This window comes from Raphanus sativus, chromosome 2, assembly GCF_000801105.2.
Source record: "Raphanus sativus cultivar WK10039 chromosome 2, ASM80110v3, whole genome shotgun sequence".
NCBI lineage: Eukaryota > Viridiplantae > Streptophyta > Magnoliopsida > Brassicales > Brassicaceae > Raphanus > Raphanus sativus.
The window spans coordinates 9,404,205-9,415,593 of record NC_079512.1 but is presented as its reverse complement, the minus strand read 5'-3'; the positions used below and the strand labels follow the sequence as shown (position 1 = coordinate 9,415,593).

The 11,389-nt window shown below is 33.3% G+C and overlaps 2 long non-coding RNA genes across 2 annotated transcripts; both read left to right on the top strand.

Moving 5' to 3' along the window:
* The first annotated feature begins 3,248 nt into the window (after positions 1-3,248).
* On the top strand, positions 3,249-4,438 carry LOC108841322 (uncharacterized). Its single transcript, XR_001948100.2, has 4 exons — positions 3,249-3,545; positions 3,656-3,889; positions 3,982-4,139; positions 4,221-4,438. It is a non-coding gene; the product is annotated as an uncharacterized LOC108841322 (long non-coding RNA).
* Positions 4,439-6,197: 1,759 nt separating this feature from the next.
* LOC130499920 (uncharacterized) lies at positions 6,198-8,031 on the top strand. The gene is made up of 3 exons (XR_008938780.1): positions 6,198-6,557; positions 6,885-7,540; positions 7,635-8,031. It is a non-coding gene; the product is annotated as an uncharacterized LOC130499920 (long non-coding RNA).
* Positions 8,032-11,389: the final 3,358 nt, after the last annotated feature.

Sequence of the window (11,389 nt, the reverse complement as noted above, 5' to 3'; positions counted from 1 at the left end):
GGTTCAAACCGATGAACTAGCTAAAGAACTCTCTCTCACTCAGAGAAGAAGAACAAAATAAAACAACCAAATTGATCTGATTTTATTCATAGATGAGACTATATATTTATACTACTTGTAGTCAAAGAGAAACATAAAGAAATTGTGGAAAACAATGCATAGAAAAAGACAACATTGACTAGAAAATTATTAATGAGTCAAATTTGTGGAATTTGATGAAGACTGGTCAAGGTTGGTGAAATTGAGGCAGACTGGTCAAAGTGAATCTTCAGACACTGTCCAGGTTCATTCTGGTCGTGCTGGTCCACGGTGGGAATGAACGGGATCCACGCCGGACGATCCACACAGCCCGAATTCGCGAGAACTGAAGATCACCTGATTTGTAAATTGCATAACTTCCACATCTGAACTCCGTTTGATCTGATTCTTCGTCGAGGAGTTCTGTAATTGAGTTGAGCACATTCTCCAAGTGATTTCATGCGTAGAATCCTCGTGGTTTGGAAGATATGAGTCAAACAATGAGCATATATCATTACTGCTTCCCATGACCAAACCATGCATGTCTGTTTTGTCCAGTGTGCTATCCAAGGGTGCATCAAAACCAGCTCCTTCTTTAGTGTCACTTAGCTCATCCAGCTCCATAATAGTGTCACTTATCTCACTCAGCTCATTCAGCTCCAAAGAAGTGTCACGATCTGATGGAAAAATCTCGGTTGGATCAAGCTGGTCGACATGATCTCCATGTTGGGCCGTGTCCATGAACCAAAAAGGACGGTGCTTGATCTTGGTTCTATCATACTCTCCCTCTTCAAAAAGATTTGTCCTCAAATCTGAATCATTAAATGGAAAAGGATTATAAGCAAAAGGATTATAATCAACACAAAGCTCATTATGAATGTGGTCCGGCTTTCGAATGGACAAAGATACTTCCTTTTCTGGCTCTGTTTCAACGTTCTTCAAGGTCACCAACGGTTTTTGTTTTTGACATTTGTTAGCATAATGGCCGACCTTATGGCATTTGAAGCACCTGGTAGAAAGAGCCTTGCTTGTGGGTTTCACAGCTTTGCTTTTATCAAAAGAAATATCATTAGTTTTCAAATCAGAATTTGAAAGGTAAGAAGACTTACATTGCTGTTTTGGTGCTGAAGAAGTGTTGGTGTTTTCCTTCCTTTTAAGTTGCCGGACAGCATGAATCGCCTTATACAACATCTTCTCCAAACTGGCATAAGTCTGATTCTCATTCTGATCAAACACATCACGGCTGCTTCTCTTGGTTTTGGTGAAGGGACGATCACCACTTCTGACCCACTTCTCATCATCATTGGACCTGTTTCGTCTCTTCCTTTGTTTCTGCACAACATCAAACCCATTAGAAGCAAACTGTTTCTTATCAAAATTCAATTGCTCCTTTTCAAAAACAGTTTTAAATGGAAAGCAGACGTCTTGTTGTGGTTTTGATTTCTTGAGAAGTCCAAACATCCTGAAAAAAAAACTTAACAACCGAGTTAGCAAATAAAATCCTCACACTCTCAAAGTGTTTAGCTCTCGATTTTTAGGTGATCTCTCGGAGTTCTTTCTACTGGTTCAAAGGATGATAGGCAGTCAAAATTCAGCAATCAAAATCCCAAAACAAACTTTGTGGAAAAAGAAAAGAAATGAAGATGAAGAGATTTTTTTTTTTTTTGTGGATTCGCCTTAACTGTCCTAAGGCCGGATTTCTCCTCGGCCAGCAGGCTTTCTCTTCCACCACTCCAAGTGATTCAAACCAATCTTTTACTTTTTTTTTCTCTTTTTTTTTTTTTTTTTTCTTTTTTCTCTTTTTTTTTCTTTTTTTCTCTTTTTTTTTTTAGTGGCGATCACAAGGGAGTAAAGGAACAGTCCGGATCCAAAAAGAAATAAGAAATGATGAAGAGATGAGAAGGTGAAAAGAAGATAGAAAACAAACCAGCCAAAGTGGCTCTGATACCAAATGATACGCCCAAAATCGGGAAGGATGGCTTTGGCCGGATGTTGGATATGAACCGAGAAGTCGAAGGAACTTCTGGAACTGGGATGGATCGAACGGATCGTCAAGAGGTGCGGAATGACTCTTGATATACCAACGATCTAAGGCTAACCACCAAAGAACGAATGTAGTGCGTTGGCTAACCACCAAATACAACACAAAGATAATTGGCTGACCACCAAATCAACAAGCCGGTTCAAACCGATGAACTAGCTAAAGAACTCTCTCTCACTCAGAGAAGAAGAACAAAATAAAACAACCAAATTGATCTGATTTTATTCATAGATGAGACTATATATTTATACTACTTGTAGTCAAAGAGAAACATAAAGAAATTGTGGAAAACAATGCATAGAAAAAGACAACATTGACTAGAAAATTATTAATGAGTCAAATTTGTGGAATTTGATGAAGACTGGTCAAGGTTGGTGAAATTGAGGCAGACTGGTCAAAGTGAATCTTCAGACACTGTCCAGGTTCATTCTGGTCGTGCTGGTCCACGGTGGGAATGAACGGGATCCACGCCGGACGATCCACACAGCCCGAATTCGCGAGAACTGAAGATCACCTGATTTGTAAATTGCATAACTTCCACATCTGAACTCCGTTTGATCTGATTCTTCGTCGAGGAGTTCTGTAATTGAGTTGAGCACATTCTCCAAGTGATTTCATGCGTAGAATCCTCGTGGTTTGGAAGATATGAGTCAAACAATGAGCATATATCATTACTGCTTCCCATGACCAAACCATGCATGTCTGTTTTGTCCAGTGTGCTATCCAAGGGTGCATCAAAACCAGCTCCTTCTTTAGTGTCACTTAGCTCATCCAGCTCCATAATAGTGTCACTTATCTCACTCAGCTCATTCAGCTCCAAAGAAGTGTCACGATCTGATGGAAAAATCTCGGTTGGATCAAGCTGGTCGACATGATCTCCATGTTGGGCCGTGTCCATGAACCAAAAAGGACGGTGCTTGATTTTGGTTCTATCACTGTACCTCCACCCGGAGGTTAGGCTTGTGTCATCATTGACCCGGGTTTAACCATTTTTCAAAAAAAAAAAAGTTAGCTCTTCAACATATCAAAACTATACTAAAAGGGATTGAGGGAGGCTTTTTAAGCTGTCTACGTCACTCTGAAAAATCAACGAATGAAAAAGTGTTATTCTGCCATGTCACTAGCTCTGTCAACTAAAAGTTAAAATTAGGTTTTCGTGGTTTCAAAAAATTAAATCTGGCCCAAATGTTGCTATCACTAGAAATCCACAATCCGTCTGATCGTCTTCTTCTGAACCTCCTTTGAAACGTCACATTTCCACATTCATGAATCTTAAAACCCCATTATTAACTGCAACAATCAATGGCTATTCAACTCTTACCCTTCCCTAAAACTTATAGCTACATATACCTCTTCTCCAAATCTCTGCGTTTCTGACTAATTCTCCACAACGAAATCATCAGAGAGTGGAAATCAATCGCTGCCAGTTCCTGCCGGTTTACAATCTCAGGTTCGATGGTTTTCATATACTGCCTTGGAAACTCAGGTTCGATGGTGTTCTTAGCATTTTGTTCTGATTACTGAATGGTGTTTATATAGAAGATGCTCTTTCAATTTTCTGTTTATTACCGATGTTATATATTTTGTGTGTTACAGGTCTTCTTTAATCCAGAGATATACAGCAATGACTATATAATCCAGTCTGCACCAATTGACACTCGAAGAGCTTTGTATAAGGTCTGATACACAGAGTGCTCGCCTGCTCGGGGATACTTAAGACTCTTTGCAATACGTGAGATATGATGAAAATCTGGGCAATGCGTGAGAAAGTTCTGGCACTCGGAGCGGTACAAGGATGACCTTCGTTATCTCAAAGTCTGGTTGGAACATGTAATGCTTTCTCTCTATTTTTAGCTCCTTCGAATGATCTTCTTTGTATTGGAAAAGTAGTACTAAAGGGAAGTGGTTACTCTGTTTTGAAGGCGGAGCATTGCGCTGATGCTGAAGTGATTTACAAGTTCTTGGAAGTTAATGATATTCGGAAGACACATGCTTTGTACTACATAGCTTACGCATTGTACATGGAGTTCAAGGGTAAGGTGAAGTAGGCTAATGAGATCTTCAATCTAGGAATCTCTAGGTAAGTCTTCTTCATTTTGGTCTCTTTCGTATCAGCTTTTGTCACATTGGTTTGATTGATAAAGTGTGAAATTTTGTGCAGAAATGCAAAGCCTGTGGAGAAGTTGAATGATGCTCACAAGAAGTTCATGGTGAGAACTATGAGTTGGTCCATAACAGTTGATGATCTAAGACGTTTCTTCTCTATTTCCACATGATGATTAATGTTTATTTTTATTTTTAGAAAGCAACTGGTGATATGTAGAAGATCGAATATAAGGAAAATTAATTAAGAAACGTCTTTGACGTTCTGTGTTCATATCTAGCAACCGTAAAAATAAGGAAAATTATTTTTACACTGCAGTGGTCAATCAGTGTACATTAAAATGGTAAATTTATTTTATAATAACACAGAATGTGTTAAATTAGAAAATGGAATTCATGTTTCGATTTAAAGCAAAGTTAATAATTATAAAAATGTGTAACATTTATAAAATTTAGTACAAAAGCAAACAAATAACTGCTATAATAAAAATTTTAAAAATTAAATCATATAACAGTAAGAGGATTTTCATATATGCGAAGTTGTGACACAAGTAAATTGATGATTCAAAAATTGAATTAAACAAAAAAATAAAAAGAAACTTGCAAAGGATATTATTAACGTTTCTGAAGTTATAGATCATAAATTATCCAAATAATCACTTAAAATATGTCACACTAAGATAAAAAATTTCCTAGAATTTTTTTTAGTGAACAATTCCTAAATTCTAAATAAGCTAATATCTTAAGTAAAATAGTTAACATATTGGTGAATCTATAAGAATTACAAACATTATTGTATATCATATTTTCATACAATACAATGAAATTTATAAAAAATATTAGAATTTTAAAATGGAAACTAAATATTAGAATACAAAAAAACATATACATCATCCCGCATAAGAAATAAGCAGAATAAGCAGAATTCTATAAAAGAGAAGAAAAAAATATCTTTCTCTACCTTCACAATCTTTATTGTCGTGTTTTTTTTTCATAAAATATTAATCCTATTTTAAAACTAAAAATATGATATATTGAACAAATAAAATTAAAATAATATTATCCATTCATAAATAAGTTAAAATCAAAAATTTATTGAAATATTAAAATAACCATAATTAAGAAACTAAGATAAACAATAAAACATACAATATCAAATATTCACATAATAGTAAACCGATAAAATTCAAATAAAAATTATGTCTATTCAAAAAATTATTATGCCTTCATTTCTATTTCAAATTTAAGTAAACTAATTGCTTCTTTAACAATTTCAGACTCTCCCTTTCATACAGACTACATTACATCTACCTATCATTTCTTAGAAATACTCTACCATTTGATTCCAGATTTCTGTGTTTATTCATGGTATCAACTTTTCCTGCTTTCATACAGAATTTATCAATTTTAAACATGATTTGATCATTATTTCAGCTACCACACTCTTTCTCTACCATATTCTACATCACCATAAAAGTTTGACAATGGTAACCTTTCTCCACGTATACTTAAAATAATCTAACTTTTGATAATCCTATAAAAACCTTAGGAATATTTTAAAGAACAAGCTCCATATCTTCAATTCCACCCGTCCAACATTTATTAAATATAACAACTACAATTTCTAAATCTTTGAAGATTTCTATCGAAATTAAACACATTTTCCGCGTGTAGCGCGGACAAAGACTCTAGTATACTTAAGATGAATACAAGATGTTTTTTTAATTTTAGAAAATTTTCAAAAATACATGATATTGATCAAACTTATCCCAACTGTTTTACTAAAATTAAAACATTATAACTTATTTTAAACCAATGACCCCATGTTATAAGACATATTAGAGCGTAGCACAGTGGTGAGTTATTTTTGTTGTTTGTATTGATAAATACAATTTAAGCTCACTCTTTGGATAAGTAAATCATTGGTTGATCGTAGTTAACCGTCTATCAATATCTTAATAATTTATACTATATAGTTATATATGAATATAGAGAAATTGCCAAAAATACCACTTTCATACTACCACTTTTCAAATTTACACTAATCAATTTTACCACTAAAATATTAATAGGTAAAAGACTATTCTACCCTAACTTTTCTCAGCGTGATTGTACACGGCTAACACCGACAAGCTCTAGAGAAAGAGGAAGATCTCCGACGAAGAAGAACGAAGAGCTCCGACGAAAAACGAAGAGCTCCGACGAAAAACGAAGAGATCCGGTGAAGGATGACGAGCTCTGACGACAGACTTCCGATCTGTGTCTGGAGATCTTAAATTGGCCAGATCTGAAGCTTCCTCAACTTGTGGTATCTTCTTCGTCTTTGACGATGACTCTTCCCCGTGTAGAGCGACTGTGGCTTTCACACCGACCTTTCTTGTTCTTTTTTCGCCAGGTTGGTCAGTTGTGTTAGTTTCGTTTGATGGATGGCTATCTATAGGCATGAAGTTCTAAGCCTTCTATGACTGATTTTCTTTACTACTCCTTTGAAAAATGTCTTGTTAGTGTTTATGTATTTTCATTTTTGAGCAGCTGATTATATTATTCTCTGGGAACTTTTTCGTCATTAGATTTATAGGTTCAGATATTGGTTTGTTCTGTAAGCAGAAATGAACTTTTCAATAATGTGGTTTAGTTTCTCACGGTGGTTGTTTTTATAAGGCCTTCGAATACTAATCTCTCGTGTGCAGCAATGAAGATGTTCAATTTTTGTGTGTGGCAGAGGGCGTGTACAATGGGATGAAGCTAATATAGTGGAAATTGAATCTAACAAGCGTTTTAGGCAGAAGATCACTGAACCTATGATTGATGATGATGGTTTCTCTACTTCTCATTTCTTCCCTTTCTCTTTGCATCTATATATGTGCATAACTTCTGTACTATCATACACTTTTGAGTATACATATGCTTATACCAAATTATACACTTGGTATCATCTAAACCTAATCAAAACTAAAGCGTGTGCAAGTAAAAATTATATGAAACTCATCTAAGAAGCTAACAATTGCTACTCTTTTCTGGGGGAATCTTGTGCTTGCTTTAGTTGGTTAATTTGAAAATCTGTCATTCTAGATGTAGAATCCTAGAGATGGTTCTGATAAATTTTTAATCCAGGAAACACAATTTATAATATGCCTTCTCTTTGTGGGTGTTTCTTGATTGATTGTGTCAGGGTATGTGCAGGACTGGGTATGTGTCTCCTAGAAGAAGATGACGAATGCCTCTACGATATGCAACGTGCCGCAGAACTGAGAATTGTTCTCAAAGAGGCAGAGGCTGCCTTGTCTAGTAGACATACTAACCTGGGGTCTGGTTCTGGTGGCTGGAGCTCGTCTGAGGAGGAGGATGAAGTAGATCCAATGGATCAAGATGATGAAGGTAGTCCTCCTCAAAACCAAACTAAATATTGAGTTTCATGTTTTTATTATTTTGTTTGATCTCATCTCCATATGTTTCTGTTTCTGTGCAAAAGACACAGATGGGGATGGTGAGAAAAACACACGTTTCAACGAACATAGATGAGTACATTACGATGAGTTTCGGAAGGTGAAGGAACTGAGGTCATCAGGGTGATAGTGTCGTTCTATAAAGAAGAAGAGGAAGAAGATGATGGCGCGAAAGGCAGAAAATCAGAGGCAACAACCTCACGTCACACTACCAAAGGCGTTAACAAAGAGATAAATGCAACCACGAGAGTTTCATCCTCGAGTTGATATCAACCTCTGCTAAATCAAATAGTGTACTCTCCTCTATGTTTAACAGAGTTACCTCTCGGTTAATCAAATCAGTTTATAATCGCTTAGAAATTAATTTTATAAACCTTTATAAATAGTTATATAAATAGGTTTATAAACTTTATAGATGGTTGATACAAGGTTTTCTAAACTCTTATAAAATTATAAACGGTTAATAAATGGTTTTATAAACTTGTATAAATAGTTTACAAGTAGACCTTTACAAATCAGTTTATAAATGTTTATAAATCATTTTTGAGTTTCTTATATTCATTTTGCCTAGCATTAAGTAGACTGGATATTCACCATTCATAAACATTATCAATCAGTTGACAAAAAATCAACTTATAAACTCTTATAAACTAGTTTTACAGTTTTATAAATGATTTGTAAGACTTTAGAAATTCTCAAAACAGATTTATACATTTTATAATTGATTTATAAAACTTTAGAAAATAATTTTTAAACTTTAAACTCGTCATAGACCCTAGATGATTTATGAATTTTATAACTACACATACATTCATGATGCTTTTGGTTAGAAAATGATTTTTTAAATCTCTTTAAGTGGTTTTATAAATCATTATAAATGATTTACAAAGATTTATAAGAAATTATAAATAATATTCTTATAGATGTTTTATTAACTCTTATAAGAAAGTTTATAATTTTGCAAAAAGTTCTCATAAACCCTTATAAATGATTTATAAGCCTTCATAAAATGTTTTAAAAGCTTCATGAATGAATTACCTTTTAAAATTCTTCAAATCCTTGTAAGTTGATTTTATAAACGCTTATAAATAATTTTAATTTTTGTAATATATAAAGCCTTATAAAAGACTAAGAATCATTTATAGTGACTTTATAAATATTTAATAAATGATCGTACGCCATTATAAATAATTTATAAACTATTATAAATAATTTATAAACTACTTACAAATTATTTATAAACTACTTATAACTGATTTTATAAATATTTATAACACCTTAAGATGATTTTATAGATTCTTATAAATGATTTTACACTTATAAATTATTTTTATAAATATTTATAAATGATTTAGAAACTCTTACAAAGAATTTGTAAACTGTTATAAGTCATTTATAAACTCTTATAAATAAATTATTTAAAGACCTTCTAACTAGTTTCTTTTATAAACATTTATAAACAGTTTATAGACTTTATAAACTTCTTTATAAGCCTTTATAAATGGTTTATATACTCGTACAAATAATTTATAAACATTTATAAATGATTTACAAACGTTATAAATGATTTACATACTTTATAAATGATTTACAAACTTTATAAACTGTTTTTTATAAACTTAACAAAAGATTTATAAACTCTTTTTAACTAATTATTTACATATTCTTGTAAGCCCTTATAAATTATGTTACAAATTCTTATAAATTGTTTAATAAGCCTTTCTAAATGGTTATAAATTCTTATGAATGATTTAGGGACTTTCTAATTGATTCGTAAACCTCTATAAACCTTATAAATTAACGTTTTCATAAACATTTATAAATTGTTTATAGATTTTACAAATGGTTTTATAAGTCTTTATAAATTTTTTATAAAATTATATAGATCCTAATCAGACAACATTCACCCTTTAGTTGCAACAGAGACTACAAGAATGCAAATTGTATAGAGATACTGACTCAGCAAAAAAAAAATCAGAGGACAGGTTGGATTATATCATTTGAAGAAAATTCAATATGGCCACATAGACGCCAGCAAGCTCCTGTGTGGAATAGAGACTTCTCAAAAACTCAGATGTCACGTACAAGCACCTGCAGAAGCAACAAACTTGTAACTCACTTGCAGTTCTTAAAAAAAAACTCAATTCTAGGAGAAAAACTATGCTCTGCCTTTCAATGCCGAAAGACTAGATTATACTTGGAAGTTTTTTTTTTCATGTGTAAGGATCTCTTTAATATGGTTCAATATTCTTCTACAATTTAAAGATCAAAAGTTTCAAGCAACCGAAAACAAGGCAGGTACGTCTCAAGAGTTTCCCATAAACATAAAGATGTCTTCTGCCAAAGAGCAGCTTAAGTGAGTTTGGTCTCACGGTAGGAGTGGAATCACAAAGACTCTGACAGAGGATAAAGAGTTGACAGCTGATGAAAGCCATAACCAGAGAAGTCATCAGCTCAAACCCGAATGCCATCCCATGACTCTCCTAAGATAGCCTGTGATTGAAGACAAAAAAATGCAAGAAAGAGCAACAGAAACTGAGTTATTTAACATGTGCTGTACGTCCAAGTTTGTCAAAACTCTGCTCACAATTCGACAGGTCTCCGTGGTAAAACACCTACATGTATATCACAGAACATGAAACAAAGACTAATAATTGAATCTATGTTAAGAGGAAACACACATTTACTAGTCAAATGCAACAAGTGGTTGTGATGTTCCAAAACTATGACACCTTATCACAAAGAGCTGAGTAAAGAAGAGGAGATTCTCACTTGAACAGAATCGAAATGTAGAAACAAAGTAGCTCAAAGGGTCAAATCGTCAAAAATCAATGTAACCCTGTACACAACACAAAAGTGATTTATAGAATCATCTAGAGGCTGAACAAAAGTTCGATGGTATGGAAGCTACCGCCTGGCCTCTTGTTTCGAAATCAAACTCCTACATCCATAAAAGAGAAATTTAATCAAACATAAACTCCTCAAAACTCTTAACTTCAAGACTATAAACTGAGTACATATACACAACCTTGCACTCATATTCAAATGAATGACCGATCCAGCTGTTCTGATCAACCAAGTCAAAGAAACCAAATGAACCAAAGCAAACTCCTTTACTCTTAAATTGATCCACTCGATCTCGTCGCCGTCGCTCGATCTTGTCGCCCTCGCTCGATCTTGTCGCCGTCGTTGCTCGATTTCGTCGCCGTAACCGCCGCCGCCGTCGTCCGATCTCGTCAGCGAGTCGTCCCTCCGTCGAAACTTTCTATCGAGAGAGAGGAGAAGTTGTGTTAAAATTAGGTGAGGATAGTATAGTCTTTTACACATTACTAAATGTGGTATTTGTGAAAATGTAATTTGATTGGTGGTATATTTGATCAGTGGTATCCAATAAAGTGTATAACTAAAATTTCCCCATGAATATAACATTCTAAACAATTTAAAATATAACATAATATCAGAAGATAATGTTTATTTACAAAATATAACAAATCTTTGTAATTGTAATTTTTATTTTCATTTGTGATGAAAACTTATCTGACTAATTTTCAATATTAAATTAGAACTTTCTTGAAATATTAATATAATAAATAACTAAACATAAATTATCATAAATTAGATTTTAATTTAAGTTAAAAAAGAAATGCCAACTAAAATAGATTATCAATAACAGAATAAATTAGTGATGTCATATCAGTAAATTTTAGATTTCTCTATTACTATTTTCTTCATTTTCTTCAAATGACAAAATAAAATTTTAATCAGAGTTTAAATAATCACA